Source organism: Ixodes scapularis, unplaced genomic scaffold (genome assembly GCF_016920785.2).
Source record: "Ixodes scapularis isolate PalLabHiFi unplaced genomic scaffold, ASM1692078v2 ptg000005l_1___fragment_1__unscaffolded, whole genome shotgun sequence".
Lineage (NCBI taxonomy): Eukaryota > Metazoa > Arthropoda > Arachnida > Ixodida > Ixodidae > Ixodes > Ixodes scapularis.
Genome location: NW_024609885.1, coordinates 2,939,214 through 2,961,027, shown reverse-complemented (window position 1 = coordinate 2,961,027; position 21,814 = coordinate 2,939,214). Strand labels below are relative to the sequence as shown.

The 21,814-nt window shown below is 44.5% G+C and overlaps 1 long non-coding RNA gene across 1 annotated transcript; it reads right to left on the bottom strand.

Moving 5' to 3' along the window:
- Window positions 1-7,327: 7,327 nt before the first annotated feature.
- On the bottom strand, window positions 7,328-21,182 carry LOC121833867. The gene is made up of 3 exons (XR_006076905.1): window positions 20,889-21,182; window positions 8,306-8,416; window positions 7,328-7,403 (listed from the first exon to the last, which is right to left on the bottom strand). It is a non-coding gene; the product is annotated as an uncharacterized LOC121833867 (long non-coding RNA).
- Between the last annotated feature and the right edge of the window lie 632 nt (window positions 21,183-21,814).

The window sequence follows — 21,814 nt, the reverse complement described above, 5'->3', positions numbered from 1 at the left end:
GCAGCTGCAAGGCCACGGCGCACGGAGGATGCGATGACGTGCCCAGTGCCAACAATCTATGCAGTGCCATACCTGGTATGGCGGTACGTAAACAAGGGGCACCAAGAGAGTCATAGTTACTCCCGCCGTTTATTCGCGCTTTGATGAATCTCCTCACGTTGACATTCAGAGCACTGGGCAGAGATCACATTGCATCAACACCGACCGGAGGCCATTGCAGAGTGTGTCGGTCATATCGCTTTAGGTTCCGTCCACAGGGACCAGCAGCCATCTCCCCCTTTCAGCCTTCTCCTCCCATTTACACATAATGCCCCTTTAAATTGAATATAAATTGGAACTAAATTTATTGGTAGCTCTCGACTGAATTCAAACCCATGTGCCCACAGTTTGGAGCGCGGTGCTTTAACCACTCTGCCATCGGCAAGAGTTCATAGCCGCTTCCAAGAGCGGGGTTTTATATCCACGGTTTTCTTTTTCAGGGGAGCACTAGCAGCACTGCCAAATTTCTGAATATGGCACATGATCACGTAACATTATATGACCACATAAGTTGCCTAATCACGGAGATTACGGGATCATGTGTCACCTAACTTCAGGCCTAATTAAATCATGCAAGTGCTAAGTAGGCCAGCATGATTACAAAATGATAACCAATACAGTAAAACCTCGTTATAACAAAGTTGAAGGAGCGGTCGTAGTTATTTCGTTATAACCATTAGTTTGTTATAGCCAATGTCCATTTCTCCATACTATTAGCAAGCAAGGGGAATTATGATTGCTTTGTTATATCCATTAGTTTGTTATATCCCATTTTGTTATAACGAGGTTTTACTGTAGTGTAAGGTTACGTATCGCATGTCACGTAAGATTAGAAATAAATGGAGCGTGCAAGGCTTAAGTAGGTATGCGTTCTTACTCTTCCTTAGCGGATGGGAGTGAAGAATGCACGAAGCAAGAGGCAGGCAGAAGATGAGGCTGAGCAGCCATGAACATTGTGCCCAGCAATCCCCATATGCACAGCACGCACATCATGTGTATGGTAGAGCTTGACACATTTTGTGCTTCTAAGGCTTTGACAGGATAGTCAAGCTTGGGTAACTTTTTTAAAGTGCAGCTTTTAGACGCCCGTTTCCGGGTTGAGTGGCGTCGGCATTGGCGTAAACGCGTGTTGCATTATGAGACCTTTCCCGTAATGACGTCACACTTGAAGTCTAGCTCAATTTAGCAGAAAAAATGTAACGGAAATTTTTCTGCTAAATTTAACGGGGAAATCGACATCACGTGGCCTCAACACCAATTAAGTTTCCCCGCTGAATTTAGCGGGAGAGTTTCGGTAAATTTCCCGCTGAATTTAAGAAGAATATTTCCCGGCTTTATTTAGCGGGTAAATTTTCGCTTAATTTAGGGGGAAATTGAGCGGAAATTTCCTGATTAATGGGAGGGAAGCAGGAGAGGAGGAGGAAAGGGTATGGAGGGGGAGCAGGGACATACCCTCCCCTCCCCTCCTCAAGAGCTGCGCTCTAATTTTACATTACAGAGAATTGTAAACGTCTTTCATATTTTTTTCTGTTGATCTACACTATTGCCATCGCAACATTAGAATTGCTAATCTTGTGAAAAAAAGTTCCTAATTTACCTTGCCATCAGTGACTTCAAACAGATGCGGCTCACTGACTGGAACAGCAGTGACTGCAGCAGCAGCGACTGTAGCAGCCTGCCCTCGTTCAGGCACTGTTAATATAAGCATCATTGATGAGAGACAGCTAAAAAACTGCACTTCGAACTGATCACCAAACCTATTCGAATCCAATTAGCATAAGCCTCAAACCTAAAGATTGGGATCTGTAAGTCGTGGAAATTAGACAAAAGAAATCAAAATGAAGTGTGAACAAAGCAGATGTTACATGACGTCTGACTTTAGCAGTAATATTTCATTTTTCCCACCGCATTGAATCGTTTTCACCCACAAGGCAGGGCAAGAATAGGACAGAGCGCTCCGTCTTATCCTGGTCTTCCTATTCTGATTTTGTACAATTTTACCTTATATACCTCTTATGCTGTTTTTGCACTCATCATATACAACGAATATTAACTAGCAGAGCTTTTAGCATTATCATAAAGTTGCGGTCTTGCAGCTGAAACGTGACCCCCCCCCCGGCGGATGGGGGGGGGGGGGGGGGGGGGGGAGGCAGGCGGCGGGCGGGGCGACGGGCGGCTGCTGCACTGCCACTAAGCTTGCAGTATTGGGTGACGAAAATCTAGCTCTTTCCTTCGGAGCACAAGAGACAGAGATAACAATGAGTGTCCTTGTGATCCTATATGACTCTGACTTACCGACTACTATATCTGTTGTGATGTGTCCCAGCCTATTGTGGCATAAACTTCGTCACCCTTATTATAATGATCCGCCTTCCATCTGGCCCCCTTCATGCCCGTCACGAGAAATTAAGTAAACTAGTACCACTGTATACTGGAAACAAATTAATTTTCACGAAGACCTAATTTTCACGAATCGTCTACATTTTGCAAAAAATAGGTCTCACAAACTATTTGGCTAAAATGTGAACATACAGAAAGCTGTAGTGAGGTCCTTGCGGATTGCAAAAATGGGTACCAGTAATTATTCCAGCTCTTCAGCTTCAGTCGAATTCGCGAAAAATGGAGCCCACGAAAAATAAGTCATGTACAAATGCTTTGTTTTCCCTCAATTTGAAACTTGGCGATGACACAAGCATCAGTGGCCATGGCAGAGGGTTTTGTGGTGCTGGTTGGACCATTTTGCGTAAAAGCAAGTTTTGGAAACTTCGAAGTGGTCGAACTGGTCTTTTGGGGCTCCTCCCTTACCTTTCTGGAAATCTGTCTTATGCACCTTATGACCGGAGATTATGGCGAAGGTCCCCATGACCTGGAGATACAAGAAACAACCCCCATGGTTCGCCGAGCCTTTGGTACAACACTTCCTATGTGCACTGTGAAATCTAATGTTTGTGTGAATGTAATTTCTAAGCTTGACAAAGAGTCATACATGGTAGGGGCTCACTGAGCAAATGATAGCTCGATTTGCCCACCCTGTGGGGCCTGCTAAAGCGCATCACGGCACTTTTCGTTGTGTGCAGCCGCTAGCAGTTGTTAGTCACCCGGCACTTTATGTCTTTGATGTAGTCCTGGAGAAGGAGGCAGCCAGGTGGAGCCAGCATCGAGGTGTGGTCTGCGTACTGAACGAAAGAAAATCTATCATCCTGAGGCATGTCATTGACAAGAAACCGGTACTGTGGCACACTGGAGGGGACGTTCATCGTAGCTCAGTGCACACCTTGGTAAACAAATTGTGGGATTTTTCCCTTCAGTTAGTTTGGCAGCCACTTGAGAAGGAAGCCATGAACGCTGGCGCCTGACATTTTATGTAGCAGGAGATCGATGTTGAGGGCATCGAACGCGTAACTAAGATGAAGCCGTAGAAAATCTTTCTTTTTGCGACTGCCAAGATTGTTGCTTACAAAATGACACGGGGTCGCCAGGACCGTCCCACAGCTGCGGGCGTGCCTAAAACTGTGCTGTGTCTGCAATAAGTATCCAGTGCTCTCTAAAAATCGAGGAACTGACTGTTCAGTATGCATCCTAATGTGCGGTAGATGATTAATGTTATTGAGGTTGGACGCTAATGCTTGACGTCACTTGTAGGCTTCTCTTTCCTTTCGTGAATAGGGGTGAGTAAGGCGTGTTGCCAGGTGGTAGGAACAGCTCCCTCATCGAAAATACTTTGAAGTAGACAGCTGAGGGAGGGATCAAACTGTACTGCGTTATCATCCTATAAAAGGCAGGTGCCACACCATCTGGACAAGGGCATTGTGATGGCTTGATCTTAGACACGGCTGTTCACAGTTCTTCCTTTGAAAAAATGATCCCCTTCACGCATGGTGCATCATTGTCAGATGGTGTGGGTGCGAAAGCAGAAGATTGTGACGACTCCGTGGTTCGTTGGTGTTGCAGACAGTGTTAAGGGCTGGGGGACAGCAAAGGAAGGTGGCCAACTCTGCTGTTTCTAGGAGAACCTTCTTGAGGCATCTTTCGTCTTCTTCAATGTCGGTTTCAAACCTAAGTTCCCTTTCAAAAGCAAGCTGAAATATAAATATATGTTACAAAGTTTCGCAGGCACATACTGGAGTGTACACGTAACAATACTTCCCTACCTGAGAACCCAGTTTGATTTTTTTCTGGAAGCTAATTGGAAAGCCGAAATCCAGAATGGAGAATCTTGATTCAATTCTGGAAATGTCGGTTCCAGATTGGAGAATCTGGATTCGGTTCTGGAAACGTCAGTTCCTAATTGGAGAATTTGGATTTGGTTCTGGAAAAGTCAGTTCCAGAATGAAGAATCTGAATTCTGCTCTGGAAGTTTTCAGTTCCAGAATGAAGAATCTGAATTCTGCTCTGGAAGTTTTCAGTTCCAGAATGAAGTTAGTGGAACCATCACCTGAAAATTGATATCCAGTTACGCCATGTGATACATATTGTGGGAAAACAAATCCAGGAGGAGAAACTATAGTGGTCACATACTGGGTTTTTTTAAAACCACCTAGGTATCTGGCTCTATACTTGGAACCTCCATTCAGGGATCTGTTCTGTTAACTTATCCCCAAAGCCAGTTTGTGCAAACTGAAATGAATATTGAAAACAAAATGTGGTTCCTAGAAACCTGAATGTATTGTAAAAGACCCACTTAGCAGAAATTCGCTGAAAAACCCTCAGGCATCCAGGTAAAACATTTCGCGAAACAAAAAATCTCGGATATGTATGTCGTTTATATTTTTTTAGTTGTTAGGCTGGCCCAACAAAGTGCAAACAGCTATGGAAATTTAAGTTATAGGTATTACATTTGGTGGCAGAGTTGCCTATTCTGTAAAGCATATATACGAGTTTGTGGAAACTGGAAATAATATAGAACAAATGGAATTCCTGCCAACCAAAACTTACAGTATGCCTAGAATTGAAAATGCTCAGCCCAGCTAGTGGATAGTGAAATTGATATAGAGCTGTCTTAGCTAAATGTCGACACAGGTTTTTTAGTGGCATCACCTACTGCTATTATGTCTTGCTAAGACGAGCTAAAAAAGGCACGTTCTAGGCAGATTCATGACAACTTGAAGAATGCAGCTGGCCCATCAAGTGCAGAAGGCATTTTTAGAAGCATTGAAATGAAAAAAAAGTAATTGTTTTTTATAATGAAGTCGCCAAACATTTCTACCTTATTGGAATTCGTTAACAGCAGTTAGCATCCTCTGCATCCGCTCTACATTTATTTCTATACTATGATTGATCTCAGAAAAAAAATATTACTAGAACCCCCAAGACACCGAAAGGCCATTAGACACTACATAAATTTAAACCAACTTGCACAAATGCTTACTTCAAGTAATAACCTCAAAGGGCAACTCCACCCCAGAAATACATTGCTATACATTCTAATGTGCACGCTCTATTTAATATTTGTGTTTGAAAGCTCACTAGACAAGCATCAGTAACTATCTTGCTGTTCTGTTTTACGTGTGCCAGTTTAAGATTTTCACAAGTACTTGTAGGTGTTAAGAGACAAATCATCGAATGACAGTACAGTAATTAAGAGAGCCAAGAACTTATAACCCTCATACATAACCTATAGTTACTAAAACAATTAACTAGTCAAAATTAACACAGAAGTATGAAAACAAAATCAATCAAATCATATGTGAAATGCTATTAACAAAAGCCTATTTTGTGGTCCACGAATACAGAAGGTTTTTGAAGCTATTCAATTATGATGCAATGTAGACAGAATAACGAAAGGTCTAAGTCTATTTCAGTCTTTTCAACTTGCATTATAATAACAAAAGAGTGATTTTCTCATTTGCCTGCTTGCAGTTAAAAACAAGCCTACCCTACTGCTACCCCTAGAAGCTTCACACATTTTTGTCAGAAAGGTTAGGGAAAGACACATTAGGAGGCTGAGACATGGAATTGATTTACTCAAACAATAGCCATCTTCCACAGGTCGATAATCAAATTAGCCCGACTAGTCTCAGAAGAGCAAATCAAGCACACGAAGTATAACAAATTGTAAACAAAGAAAATCACTTATGAATGTAGAGTTACCTGAAGGAACACCTTAGGAGCAAAACAAGAAGTCTGAAGATGTGAAAGGCACAATCTCGATAGATTTCCCTTGTTGACACAAAGGCAAAACAGGGACAAATAATCACAGGATGTTTGTTTTGAATATTTCAACTCCTAGGGAACAGTCACTTTACTTCGGCTCACCTGGTTACATTACATCAATCGCGCTCAAGAAGGTTTGACAGATCACAGACATAGCATGCTGAGGGCTTCCTGAAAGTGAGAAAAAGGCATGGTGCCTTCAGCTGCTGTGGTTTAACAGCCTGCAAGTTCACGTGAGAAAGAAAACAAAGCCTGATGTGCTGCGGGAAAGCACCTGCCAAGTGATGACAACTTCCCTGCACAGAAGTGTTACCTCACCTTTCAAAGGCAACACTCTCAAAATGGTGAAATCGCACATATCCTTTATTTGAATGACCTAGGAGTCTGTCTTTTTACTCCTGGCATAGTTTCGGCTGTGACAAATCTGCCCTTTCCATGCGAAGTGCTTGTACTCTGTAGCCTGATCAAAGGCGGCCCCAGATCCAGCGGAAAGACAACTCTGTTCCTCTTTGCTCAAGGATGCCTTCGAAGAGGAACCGAGCAGGCACACTTCGTTTGCATACTTGAAGTTTTGGTGTTTAGTGTATCCCAGAATATCACAGCACATCACTTTGACGCTGTCACTTAGAAGCGAGGACACCAAAGTTTGATCCCAACTGCTGATACTTCACTACCCTTTCCGGAAGAGCATTTGATCCTTTCAGCAGCTTCACAAGCTGCCCGTTACCGCTTTCAAATTCAAAAGCAGAATGGCCCCACAATGGCCCCAGTTGCTGCACTGCTTCCGCTAGGTGGAGTAACTGGTGCAGGCTGAACGTCATTGCTGGAGCTCCATACAGCCTCCCTGTCATGCCCACAAAGGTCCAGAGGAGTTTCTCTGAAAGCACAATATGACATTATTAAAGCTGGCCCGAAGCAGGACACAAAGAAACCGAAGGGGGAGAACTTGCGTGCAACATCAATGGATGCTGGAGTTACGGTGTCCCTCAAAAGTGCATGGACGGCCTCCACCAGCTTCTTTATGTACGGCCAGTATTGGTCCAGAAGGACCCTGTACATGCAGGGAAGCGAGTGGTACAGCAGCCAGTGGCGCCATTCGGAAGCCTTCCAGAATAGGCGTGTGCTCAGTGCCCTCGGGAGTCTCGTGGAGCTGTGTGGTGGCTTGATTTCAGCCAGCTGGCTGTTGATGACAGCAATAGAGGCAGTGTTTCCTGTAAATAAACAGATCAAATGTTACTAAATAAATGAAAGCATTTGCCAGTCTGTTTTTGAAAACTGGGGCAGAATCTTTGGCAATTTAGTATGAAACAATTGGCTTAGATAAATTATCCCTCTTAAAAAGAGTGCAAATTCTATGTGCCATTACTCCGATAAAACATACGCTTGGTTTTCTAATACAAACGTCTAGCTTTATGGTCGAATCCACCCAATATGTAAGTGAAATCAGTGCATACTGCCTGCTAAAGATGACAGAAAGTGCAGCAACAAAGAAAATAGTTTAGACGAGACATAGCACGAAATGCCTTGCGTGGTTTAGCTCCCCAGTTTTGCCCATGCTCTTTTCCCGGTTTATCTTTCTACGTTACACAATCCAGCTGAATTCTTCGTTTTATTGCTCAGTGCAGTCAGTCTGCAGAAGTCTTACGAGGCTTAGCCTCCACAATTCATTGAGCTCTTTTGCGAACTAATAAGCTAGTTAAAGTACCTAGAAGCCACACTGACAGATGTAATGATCTGGTTCCAACCGGCTTGGTGTCCTGTACTGTACTGTTGTAAAATCTCTAGAATTGCATAGCGAACTGACATAATGCCTCCTCTCCTTTTTCCTTCCTTGTGCTAAAAGTTATTTAAAGATTGTACAACATGTTTCGAAATTGGCACCCTGGATTAGAAAGAATGAAACAGGAGATTCTCCTGATGTTCACTTCCAAAGTCTCTTGTTTAAGCTACCGTGATATACTGGGCATGCACCATTGTCGCATAACTGCCTACCCCATATCACACTTTTGAACCGTTTGAAAAGTAAGCAAAGAACATGCAAAGGACTCCCATTAAACAAAAGGGGCAGAAGTCATTTCCAACGAGAAAGGAAATACCAGTGATGCTGATATACTTTTTAGTAAGCTGGTCTCCTCCACCTCTTCCATGTGACAGGGCTATATAACACTGGACGCAAATGTCACCACATGATGTGAGAAGAGCCTTGAGGAACTGACAGAATGCACTGAAAGAATAAAACTCGTAAAGGACAAACACAGACACACACAGTTCTTTCAATGAGCAGCGAACATTTATGAGATGCCCATTACGCTACGACCTTGAACGACAAAGAATTGAAAGAAAACGAAAATATTCAAAATTTAATATAAAACCAATTTAATCACAAACTTTAAAAATACCAAATTAAAATGATAGCAAAACAATTATAGGGAAAAACTTAAGGAAATTTCGTGAAAAGGGGGAAAGGAAGAAAAAAAAGAAAGGAAATTAATGACGAAAATAATCCTGGAAAATGGGAACAAGAGGGACAAAGGACAAACACAAATCTCCAAACACAGCTAGGTTCTTGTCCAGCTCGCTTGTACATTTACATTAACTGCATTATAATCAGGAATTTAACCCCTGAAAAGGGGGGAAAACAAATAAGAAAAGAAAGGAAAAGACAAAATTAATTGATCACAACAAGCTTTTTACGATAATTTTTACGCTAGAAATTCCAGCTTTTTTGACGACAAAGCCAAAGATGTCCCAGAGACATTGCTCACGGCATATCTGACCTTAAACGCTTCTATTGTTTCGGGCCCACATTTATCTATGTGTGAACTTAGCTAAGTGGTGTTTTCAAAGTGTGGGGTGCAATCGTGGCAGGTACGGGCATGCAGAACTATTGGGTGGAACGAGTCCGATGATGCCTTGGTAACATCTAAATGGTGTTCCCTAAAGCGAGCACTTAAGCATCTTCCGATGGCCGATGTATTCGCCTTCGCAGCTCAATGGACTCGAATCAAGTTCAATTTCAAGTTTTATTCGCCTCAAATACGTTCGTTCAAACGTATTACATGAGGGGGGGTAGAAAAATACAAACAAATGCAATGATATAATGGAAATAAAAGAACTAACTAAGGTTAAAAATTAACAACAAACAAAAACTAAAAACAAACTATACAGAATTCAGAACAAAGTTTACAGAAACCGGGCACAACAGAACTGGGGACTCAGTGCACAATTTATAGGAAACACAAGCAGACATGGCGCTGAAAACATAGTACCAAAGCCAAAAATTTTTTGCGGAATAATTTTTATCATTCTATTCAGTGACTATGTCGTTTGGGAGAGAATTCCCATTTTTAATGGACAGAGCAAGAGGAGAGTATTTGTATCTATTAGTGCGACCAAATATAGGTGCAATTTTCAAGGAATGATCATGACGCAAAGAAATGTATGAGACAGACTTACAGTGAGTGAGCATAAATGATTGCATGTTGTAATAAAAGTTATGAAAAAGAGTAAGGCGAGCGACTGTCCGACGTGATTCAAGAGAAGTTAAATTAGAAAGAACCAAGTCTAAGTGGGAGACACTGGTTTTCGTACTGTAGTTTCGATAAATGATTCCAATGGGTCTTTTTTTATTTTTAAGGCCTTTTGCAAGGCGTTTTGTTCGGCCACGCTACCCATGCATTTGCGACCTCGCTGCACCAGGATAGAAAAGTGCGTTCATTTCGCGCGTGTGGGGAAAGGGGAGGGGGTCAAAGTTTTGACTTCCCAGTTGGGGGAGGGTTTAATATGCAAGTGAAAAAAAAGTCGAAATTTTGGAAGCCGACTTGGGGGGTGCGTTCATTACGCGAGTGCGTTCATTGTGCGAGTAAATACATACCTTACTCATAACTGTTGCAAAGCATGACCTGATGCACACCTCCGCTCTCTTTATATAAACATTGCCCTCGTACTCCACTGAGGTTGAGTGGAGGTAAACATCCAGGAGATCCAGGAACTGACACGTGCCGTGTTTGTGGATAACGTTGTTCATACTGAAATGTTTTTGGTTGACAAACTTTATTACGAGAACGGGAACGACGCCAGGCACATAGCTGTTTTGTGGTGTAAGGCTAGCTGAGTCGCACGTGTGGGTATCAACGCCGATTTGTGAGAAACTGCGAAGTGGGCACCACCAACCATAGTTTTCTAAATACATAACAGATCCTTTTTTCCCTTTTATTTTGCAAAAAGAAAGTTTATGCGAATTTTAAGAGCTCAGAGTCCACAGATTCGGCGATACCTTGCTGGCTGAACAACTTGATGGCTTGATCGAGTGGTTTCGGGTATGCGGGACTACTGGGCAGGACATTGGTGAGGTTGGTCGTTGAACGTGAGTTGGTAGTAGTCCTCAGGGATCGCGTTGTTGTTTCAAGCGAATGGTCAGATGGGGAATCGATTTCTTCTGTAATGCCCCCCCCCCCTCCCCTCCCCCGTCTTCCGCTCTGATTAGGTATGATCGTGGCTGTTGTCCGACTTGGACCACAATTCCGGGTTCCCATTTGTGGTTTCGACGGAAATAGACTCTCTCGCCTTGACTCAGAAGACGTAGTGGTTTGCTGTGTGCGTCACCATGTCGGTGCTGACACTTTTGACGGAACTGAAGGCGTGCTTGAACCTCCCTGATGTTGTAGTGCTGCTCAAGTTAACGCGGAGCAGCTGGCTTGAGGGTTGTGATCCTGCGGCCCATTAGCAGTTCCAATGGGGACAGGAGCTGATCCATCGGTGTGTCCCTAAGCTCCATAAGGACAAGAGACAGGTCGTTGCCTTCCTTCGGTGCCTTGGTCACGCTGTTTTCATTCTTTGAACTGACCTCTCTGCAAGTTCATTCGACTGTGGGTAATCAGGAGAACTTGGATTATTTGTCATGTCCAAGCACTTGAGATACCCTTTGAATGCTTCAGAGTTGAATGGCAGGCTGTTGTCACAGACCCCTTCTAGAATGCCGAATCAAGCAAACTCCTTTTTTAGGGTTGCGATCCTTTGATAGCAGAGGTGTCCCCCTTTTGCTCTATCACAATGTACTTGCTAAAGTAGTCCACTACAAGTAGGTAGGTGACACTGTGGAGATGGAAGAAGTCATTGGTGACGATTTGCCATGGTTGTGTTGGAGACCGTCTGTCTCCCAGGGGCTCTCGTTGGTTCGACCGCTGGTGTTGCTGGCAGAGTTGGCCGTTGGAGACCATTCTTCTGCCAGCACCCGTTCTCCGAAACAATGCCGCGGAGCGGGGCGTTTTCTGCATGGGTCTTTGCAGAAAAAAAAAGGCACTCTTATGAACTGATGTGCGGGCAAAGCTAACGCATTTCTTTCTCAGAGCGGGGAGGTTCAGTTGAGAGCATATCTCCCTAGCCTCAGACCTTAAAGACCCTGAAGGTCTTTCCTTGAGTAAAGCAGTTCTTTTTTCGAGTGCAGCTTCCACCTTTTCCTCTTAGATGTCCTCGTTCATAACAACGAAAACTACCATCTTTTCTTACTCTAGCAGCTTTAGCTGGGCGTTGCGGAGCTCCTCTACTGTTGAGTATACTAATGACTTGCCTGGAGGAGGCAGGTGGGCACAAACGGAATGCACAGCTGTCCCTACGAAGTTCTGACGATCCTTTTCAGGGTTACTTGCTGCTACCTTGTAAACGGATGTCAGTTGGTCTACCCTCGATGCTGGAAGGTCTAGGGCGAACTTGGGCCCGTGAGACAGAAGTCCCACCGTGTCCGGGGAAAGCTGTTTGTCCAAAAGTACAACAGGGGGTTTCAGTTGAAGTCCGAAGCCTTCTGGCAAGACTTGCGTACCTCCCCAGGATTTTTACCCCTGCGGCCTCCAAGAGCCCGACTGCAGAACTCCTGAGGAAGAGGAACGAGGGTCTGTGGCGTAAAACGTATCGAGGAGTGCTGTCGTGGCCGGGGAGAGTCATTGTCATGAGTCGAAGTTCCTGGGATATCTCTATTCTTGAAATCTGCATGATCCTGTAGCTTGACAACCAAGTATGGGAGTGGAATCCCAGCACAAAGTCCACGGAGGCGTGGGCCACGTTTTTTCGCAAGCAAAGCCCCAGGGAGCGTAGACGGAGCCGCAGAAAGTTAATTATTGAGATGTAGCTGACGGCTTGAAAGAAGTTGCGGGGATTGAACACAGGGTGACGGGCGGACGTACTGAGTCAGGACATGAAGCTCACACAACTTGAATTAAAATTTAGGGAGCTTGTTTATAGAGACTTACAAACACAGAAAGAATAAACCCAAAGAGGTCAGAAACACAGACAAGTACATATCTTTCTTTTTTAAAGTTATTATATGGTTTTCCTCTTATCTTTTATCACGGAGACAGTATAGACCTTTGCAGAAACAGCTCGCTGGCCGCCGCCATTTTGCGACTCGAGTGACCCCTATTAGCCAAAAATTTCTGCCACCCGCCTGAGCTGTGGAAACCCGATCAGCGCGACTCCCCACCTGCATCGTGTGTTCGGAGTTCGCCGGCTTTCCTTCTAAGTGTTTACTCTATTTGCCTGTTCAGGATGCTTGCGTGTTTTTGTAATCTTCCACTGTGAGAACTTGGGAATACCAGGACTTATAGCCTTCTGGACCTTCGCAAGAAATGAGCGAAGAGAACGGGCGAAGAAAGCGAACGTCAAGCAGCCCGCGACGCAGGCCGTTCGACGTTCTTCGAGGATTATTTCCGTTGAGATATTCTCCGAAAAGCCTTCCCGGATATGTTCCCGGTCTTGGCGAGAAGTAGCTGATAGGGTCCGGGGAATGGGAACTAAATAGACACGTTCGTTCATTCGCACTAGTGCTGTGTATAAAAAACATCACTCTTCAAAACGTACCCCATGACAAGCCGGATTCCGTGCGATCGTCGTGAAGTGACTGTCGTCGACACTGTATTTTGGATATGCTGTGTTATTTGAGACCTTTCTCAAATCATGTCCGGATAACGCGGCACCGTGGGGTACGCGTACAATATATGTTGTTCGATTTATGAGACTCGTTGAATTTCATATAGTGAGGGGGCAATACCCATGCAGTTCGGCTATCCTCTGGTGTGGTCAAATATATTAGGCAGTTAAGGTTGACACGGCTGAGTGTATAGTGCCGTTATAATCGCCACAGAACACAAAAGAAAAAATAAAGTGAGGCGATTTTGCCGCCACCAGCATTCAAAATTGCTCCTACGCAGGCTGCCACAGCCTACTGACGAGAAAACCCACAGCTCAGCGCAGTCGGGCAACACTGACGTACAGTCTCAAAACCAGGGATGCGCGCTGGAAATCGCTTCGTTCGAGACTGCCGCTGGAAAGGTCTATATCGAGGTCAGGGGGAGTAAACCTTGTGCGGTTTTTGATCTGGTCTGGAAACTTCAGGGAAGTGTTCTGGGTCTCTTTTTATTTTCGATATTTATAAACGATCTACCCTATGACGTTTCAGTTCAAATCAAACTTTTTGAAGACAATTGTGTGGTTCATAATAAAATGAAAACAAAAGATGATCAGATCAAATTAAACCGTAATTTACAAAAAAGAAAAAAAAAGAAAATAGGCATTGGTGCGACAAATGACGAATCGTGGGGTTTCCACACCATATCAAAAATCATTATTTATGTCTATAACTAAAACAAAAAATCTGCTGGCCTATAATTATGACATCAATGGTTCTGAGCTTTAAGAGTTAAAGAATTTAAGTACCTAGATGTAGTATTTAATCTTGACTTAAGATGGAATACCCATATAAACAACGTGTGCATCAAAGCTAAAAAAGCACTGTGGGGCGACAGACGCAACTTTGCTGAAGCGACTCCTGAATGCAAATATGCTCCAAAAGCCAGGGTAGTCATAACGGAATAAGTTTACAGTGGCTTAACACAACAACAAACAATTAACAACAACACAGACGTTTCGCCACCTATCCGGGTGGCATCATCAGTGTGAACTGGCCCGGTGGTTGGGAGAGTCAAAACCAGTCGACTCTAATCTACAAGTCCCCGTAAACGTCCGGTGGGGGGCCCCGGTTCGTCTTGCACGCCTCGGGGTCTCGGCGGATAAACCACGATTCCACGAACTTCCTCGGGCCTCACCTCTGCTCACGAGCAGCATTGTCCAAGTCAAACGTATGCGCAGTCGTCCAGCTGTGGTCAACAAGCTCAGACTTGCTTCTCGTGGCATGCGTGGCCTTCACCACATCCCTTCTGTGTTCCTCAAGTCGGAATGTACCACCACCTCTCAAGCTGAGGGGCAACATTCCGACGTAGTCTCCTGCCGAAAAGTTATACAATGCTTGCGGCGGAGAGGCATCAGAGTTACTGCGAGTTGGGTAATTAAAAATAGAGATCACTACATCAAGCGCGGGGTGGTACATATCCTCAGGCACCATTGGCATTTCACTCCAAGTCACACGTACACCGTTCGTATTTGAAAAACATAAATCTAAAGCATTGCCTTGCTTATTAAGAACATTGTTGAGCCGCTTCAGATCCAAAAAAGAAGAGAAGTCTAAAAGATGGTTGCATTTCTCCTTTCAATAAAAGTTATCAGTCAAAACGTTGCACGCCTGTAGCTCGTTGAGTTTTTCTAACCCAACCAGACAACGCTGAAAATCACCAGGTGGCTTTTCTGGGGGGAGATAGAACAGACCAATAAGAACACGTTCTCTCTTTGCATACTCAATTTCGACGAACAAGCTCTCAGGAAAGTTTTCTAAATCTTGACGCCTCCTTGAGCTGTCGACCGCGACCAACACACCGCCTCCCGCTCCAGCTCCTTGAAACAAGTCACGGTCGTGCCGGTACACAACAAAACCAGGCGGAAAGTAATCGGAGGACCCGATGTTAGGACGCAACCAAATTTCCGTTAGACAGAAGATTGCATAATTAGACACTGTAACGTTACAAAAAAAAGCAATCGGCTTTTGTGCGTAAGCCGCGGACGTTTTGATATAATAAATCTATGCCAGGCATCACTTGTCAGCGGTTATGGGATGTCCCTCTGAAGCGTGGAGCATGTCTCTCTGAAGGGTTCCTCTGAAAGGTGTAAAAAGGCTGGATTTAGGCCACACAGCTGGATCAGCAAGTTTCTCAAAATCCTCCGCAGCCGCGGCCACATGAAAGGAGCCGTAAGTGTCGAAACGGGTCTGTAGGTGACGGCACTCCACTTTGTCGATTCCAACGGAGGACAGGCGCGAAGAGTCGTCCTTGCAGATAATATCCGGCGCCAGCTTCGTAACAAACAGCGCTCTCAGACTCGTTGACGGCGAAACAACGCACAGCTTGTTGGTCTTGAATGCCCCGGTCAAATAATAATAAATGTAATAATAATAATAGTAATACTAATAATAGTAATTAGACGAGCCATACACGAAAAATATGTATTTTTAGCTCACCGTTTGGACAAAGTCTACAATGCTGTCCGAATGTACTTCTATGTTGCATTCAAGTGCCGTTTGATGGTTCTGCTACCGAGGACCCTCCTCCCTCAAGGCACGGGAGAAGAGGACGCCAAAGCGGTGTTTGCAAGCCGACGGGAGGCTAAATATGTTTAGTATATAGAGACATGGGCCGCCTTTCCTTTGGGGAAGGATCTCTACGATGTCGTGCTCCACGTCGACTCCGCCAAGATTTTTGTACGAAGCGGTTAGATGTCTACGAGTGAGGATGGCGGTATTGGGTTCCTCGTTGTCAGGAGTTTGGAAGGCTCTATAGATGGCAAGTTTGACCGCGCGGCGGGTTTTCTGAATCAATATGATATCGGGGGGAGTTTGGAGGGACTGGAGGCAGTGTTAAAGATAGCCACGCTTCAGTCGGAAGCTGTGGTAATTCCATTGCCAGATAGTGGTTTGGTGCCTACTGAGGCGTGGCGGGCGTGGGAGAGGTAAAGCCATATTGAGGGATGCACTGTTAGAGGTAGGGTATGGATGGTGGGGGTGGTGGAGGAGTTTAGGACCCCAACTGGGATGAGATGTTGGTGAGTTGGTTTATTTGACTGGTGAGTTGGGCCAATCTGGAGGAGTACTTTGAGACAGCGTTTTCTATCGCCGTACAACGGCTGTAACGTTTTGCTCTAAGGTTTGCAGTCTGGCACTGAAAATGCGAGACATTTCGGTCATTGACGCTGAGTCGGTGTAATTTGTCTACGATTTTGAGGCCATAGTATTGATTACTCTACGCTTGACAGACTGGGCGGTGCTGTCAGGTGAGGATATGGCAACTGCAACGGGTAGTGGGGGAGGAGTAGGAGTGGGCGCTGGAGGGGTAGGAGTTGGCGCTGGAGGGGTAACCTTTCTGTTTAAGGAGGGGTCGTAAGTCTGCATTTTCCTTCTAAACGGCAGTGATTTATTGTGTGAGGGTTTGGACCTTTTGCCGTAGAGTTTGGACCTTTTGCCGTAGGGTTTGGACCTTTTGCCGTAGAGAGGGGCGGTGATGAGAGACATCCGACGGGCAAGGAGAATAGCCGGGTCGTGATTGCAGTCGATTAGGTATTGGCTGATGTTCTCCGGTGGACCGTAATCTGGCACATTAAAGATGATTCCGCGTGAGATCTTCGCAGGATTTGCCATATATGTGGCCAGAAAATAGTTCTCTTCGCCCTTCAGAGGGGGTGCTGAGTAGTATAGTTTTGAATGGCATTGATTCGAATTTTATCATCGCGTGCCACGTTGTAATTGGTCTGGGCAGTGTTAAAGACGAAGTCTTGCAGCTTGCCTGTGCTCATCGAGCTTAGGTTGAGGCCACCACGTGCACGGATGATGATCTTGTAGTAGTCAGGGAGTCTTGCGAGCTGCGGCGGGCGCGTCTTGAAGCCAGGCCTTGGCGAGCTGCGGAAAACCGGACGCCAAACGCGCCTCGCCGCTCGACTTGGTCGTTTAGGTCGCCATCCGTTGTTTACCCTTGCAAGTTTTTTAGCCCTATGTTTTGCAGAAAGGGAGCTACGCTTTGTAATTTTACAAAAACCAACCTGTGAAATATACCTTTGACACAAAGTTCAGATTGCTATGTGCAGGCGCCAATTTTTATGGCCCATTTTAGATCGAGCCTGGTTATTTCAGTCACCCTATACTTACTGCCAGGTTGGATCACATTGGCATCTTATTAGCCTTCCTTTTCTTCACTTGGCTTTTACTAGTATGCTTTCACAAAAGTAGGAGTGAGGTCCTCGGTCGACTTCGGCGCGAACCTTAGGATGAGAGAAAATGGCAAAATGGCCCGTTTCCCGCCTTTCATGTACTTTATGTACCCGTAGATCATTGTGAACACTACGAATTAGTTTTTAACCTCTAGGTGGTAGTGGAACGACTGGTTGGCAAGAAGCTATCGAAGGAACAAGCGAAAGTGAGAAACCAGAGCAGCCAAGGCGAGCAATGCTGGCGACACGCACGGAGTGACAGCGGATTGGATCTCGGATTGGATTGAAAGTGTCAAAGACAGTTGGTTGTAAATTAGAACGGAGCAGTAACTTGTTACCAGTATAGGGTTGTTGCACAATACCATGGTTCAATGCTGCTACCTCTTCGTGGATCTGATCAAAACCCACTGGAATCCATGTTGGAGGCATTCATTGCTGTTATCCTATGTTTTGTGTCCTTTGGGGCCTTGTCTGCATGGTACTTTGTGCACCCACTCGAGGTTGAAGACAGTCAGTTGCTCTGTGATTGTTTTAGCCGTAAAACTTGGTGTCAACGGAGCCACGGCCAGCAATATTGGTTTTTCTAGAATTCCGGAAATCATTAGGAACCAGGACAAGGCGACGCTCGAGCAATCGGTTTGCCGACATTATGAATGGCTCCCAACGGACACGCCGGCACAACCTCAACCAGGCGGGTAAAGACAGGAGTAGAACACGGCAAGTCCTGGGCGCTAACATCTCCAGTCCCGAGAGAAAGAGCGAAAAAAGGCAGAGAAATAAAGCAAACAAAAAGTTAGGCGTGTTCGTTTTGCCGCGACAAGTTGAAGTTGCTCGAGCACTTGTCAGGTTTATTTAAATTTATCACTGCGCGACTCCTGTGTTCTTCTGCAAAGACAGAAAATAACAAGGTAAAGACTTTACTGGTGATGTTTGGCTGCATCTTGGTGCATATAAAGGCCTCGGCAGCGATAGGGCTCATCGAAATCGCGAACTGGGACCGCCGATCTCCGCTTCTATGTTCCGCCATTTCGAAGCGGCCAAACGCAGGGGACCTTTCGTTTCGGATTATTATGTTAACTCTACACTCTTAAAAAAATAATTAAAAAAGGAATGGACGGGTGTTGACTGTACTCTTTTTGGAGAGAATCCGGGTTATCGCAAGCTATACTCTCTCTAGGGACCAGGAATATGAAAAATACATGCAAATATGTATCAAAATACAAATACAAAAATACTTCGTCAAAAATGTATTTAATTACGAGTCTAATTACATTTAAAAAAATTGCGGTGGCTTAGCTCGGCTATGCCAGGATATACGCAGCGTGAGCTTAGGCGCATAAAATGAGAGGTGCTATCAAGCAGCTCCGGTGCAGCGTCAGACTTGGCTACTGCGCAACGGAGGCACATAGCTGGGCACGCGGCGCCGCCAGTGCGTCTGCCGTGGCTGTGACGTCACTCCTCTGGAATGCGAAGACTGGCGAGGCGAGCGCGGTGGCGGCGGATCCCGCGGCGAATTGGCCTCCGCCCCGCCAGCTGTGCGCCGTGCGACGTCACTGCTCCTCGCACTTGCGCAGCACGGAGCATGGCTCATTATGCCAGCCACGCGAAACTGCTCAATTTCGGCCAGTGTAGCTCACGCTACAAAAAGCATTTAAATACAAGATACAAATACAACCAAATGTATTTGTTCTCTTCCAAATACTTTTCTAAATACATTCCTCAAAATTTGCGAGAGCGACTTCAGGGCACCTGCAACGGGTTTCTACGTATCTCTACGCACACTCTGGAGTAAGTTAGCGAGGCTCTAGTAACGTAATAGAAATATAATCACAAAAAAATGTAATCAGCTTGGACGTAATAGGTGAAAAAGTACAGAGCCTCTAGCAGCTTTTTTTGTCGATTACATGTTGGTATATACCAACAAAGAACCGAGACGACCAAGACACGGAGCACTAGCTAAAGAATTTTTTATTGTTGCAACTCGCACCAGTTAACGAAAATCTGGACGACACGCGCATTTAGAATGTTCCAGGCAAAATTATGGATGGAAATCAGGCTGGAAAGCATCACAAGTTGTCACAGGCGCTTATTTAGCCAGTCTGCCTGTGAACGTCGATTTCATCACTATTCTTGCCCTGGACTAGCACCGTAATCACAAAGTCACTAAACGCTTGTGCTTGATTAAGAGACACTGCATTCGGTGCAGAACGTAGTTTTCTTTCTGCTCTGGACAGTGCCAATAAATTTGAGGGATGTATTTTCGCCCACAAAATTGTATTTAATTACAATTGTATTTGAAATACCCACCTTTTAGTATTTAAATACACACGTCAAATGCATTACCCAATTTGTAATTAAATAGAAATTCAAAATACACAAAGTATTTGAAATACATATTTCAATTACTTGTATTTGAAATACCGCCTATCCCTGCTAGGGATAGGTAATCGTTACCTTTCCACGACTAGTGTATGTTTTACTCTCCCATACGAGTGCTCACTTAACTTTTCTATAGTCACACAAATGGTTTTGCAAGAGTCAGGACTGTCTACAGGTTTTGAATTTCAGAGTTTGGTGCATTATTTTAACTGCCCTTTTTTGCTCCTAAATACAATTGTTTAAGCGACAACCAGTCTGTTGTATGTAAGAAAAAGTGTTGCCTGAACTCTGTACTAAAGAGTTAAGCACGCTCTCCAGGAAGAGTTATTGTAACCTTAGAAGTGGTGCCTGCACTCCGTATTAAAAAGTTTAGTGTGCTCTATAGCAAGAATTAATATTACATAACAGCAAACTTAGCAGTTTATATGATCCCTTCCTGGAGACTGCTTTACTCTTTCATACAGAGTTAGGCAACACTTGAAGTGGGGATTTAATTACTCGCACTAAAGAATTTTGTAGAGTAAGTACAACCCCATTTGGAAGTGTTGCCTAAACTCAGTATTAAACAGTTAAGCACACTTTCCAGGAAGGGTTCACACGAACTCTGCTCAAGTATAGTGTTATGTGCTGAGTGTAAAATCACCCAGTAAAAAGTAACGTAAATGCCTGCTAACAGAATTAGGGGAAGGGAAGTGTACAATTGGCTCCTTGTTAGTCAAACGTTTGCTGAAACAAAAAAAACTCTACTGGCAAGTGGCATTTTTAGCCTGTTGAAGTGCGACCACTGTACTTTTATTTTTGCAGCTGTTGTATCAAATTTCAATACCTCCCTTGATTTCTCTGTAATGTGGAATAGTACTTCTGTCCTTATTATGGGAGCTGCTACATACAACTTGAGACAACTCAAGCACTTTGCAATGAACAGTAGCCCTAAAATCTAAAAGCAGCTATGTATATGTTCACAAGGGGAGGGTTGCATTGGAAATGTGGAAGTGCAGCTGAAAAAGGACATAAAAGAGGGAGCATGAGCCTGTTCGGAGGCCATAGGTTTTCATGAAAAGTCAGCATAGAAAGGATAAAAAAGTAGAATAGAGCTCAATAAGCCAACACTTTAATGTTAGGACATGGGAAAAAAAGGCAAAAATGGCACACATATTCCCTCTGGTGAACAAGTTTCTTACTTTGTGATGAGATCCAAAGCCAAGGCAGACTTTATATCGTACTTCAAATCAATGAAGTGCCCAATCCGTCCGTCACCTCAAATAAGTGGTTCTCCAACACCGCAGTTATGGCCTTTGAGTCCTCTTTGTCAATTCGCATCAGCGGATAGGTCAATCTGTCGTGTCGGTCCTCCTGTGAAGAATGAATGCTTAAATGTAGACTCAGCACTATGAGAAGGGAGGAAGCAACTCACTAAGTGTAGAAGGGTATGCACTTGGGCTAGTTGGTGATCCATATTTCCGAGGGAAAAAGCGCTAAAAACAATGAACAAGTAGAAGTGTTGTTGGTTTCTGTTACTTTTCCATTGTTTTTAGTCTTTTACCCTCGGATATATAGCTCGCTAAGTGCCCTTAGTTAATAGGAGTGCATTCATTTGTAAGACAAGAGACCATTTGCGAAAATCCCAGGAGCCATTCACAGGATACGTTCCAATAGTTGTCTGGTACTTGTTTTCTTGCCGATTAAACGAGAGTCCGAATCGAACACTTAGGCAGCACTCACTGCTGGCTCACTCAGCCGCAACTACCCACGACTGTTTGTATCCCCTCTGATATGAACATCTAAGAGAAAAATGAACCACATCTCTCTTTTTTTCCTTTGTATGCAGTGGCAGCCATAAGGGGTTGCATTTATTTATGGCAGGGAATCCCCAAGTTTGCATACCCTATTAGTGGCATCGGAAGAAGAGGGCAAGGCAAGGGGGGCAATTGCCTCGCCCTCCCGCTTCTCTCTGAGTGACATTTTAAACTATTATAGCAGACAATACGGGAGACAGGGACGGGGTTTAGCTCCCTAGCACATCACCCCTCCACCTTCCAAGCAATACAAACTCAGCTGGCTCCTGCCCATAGCGATGAAAGTCATAGCTCTATATAGACTAGCCTTA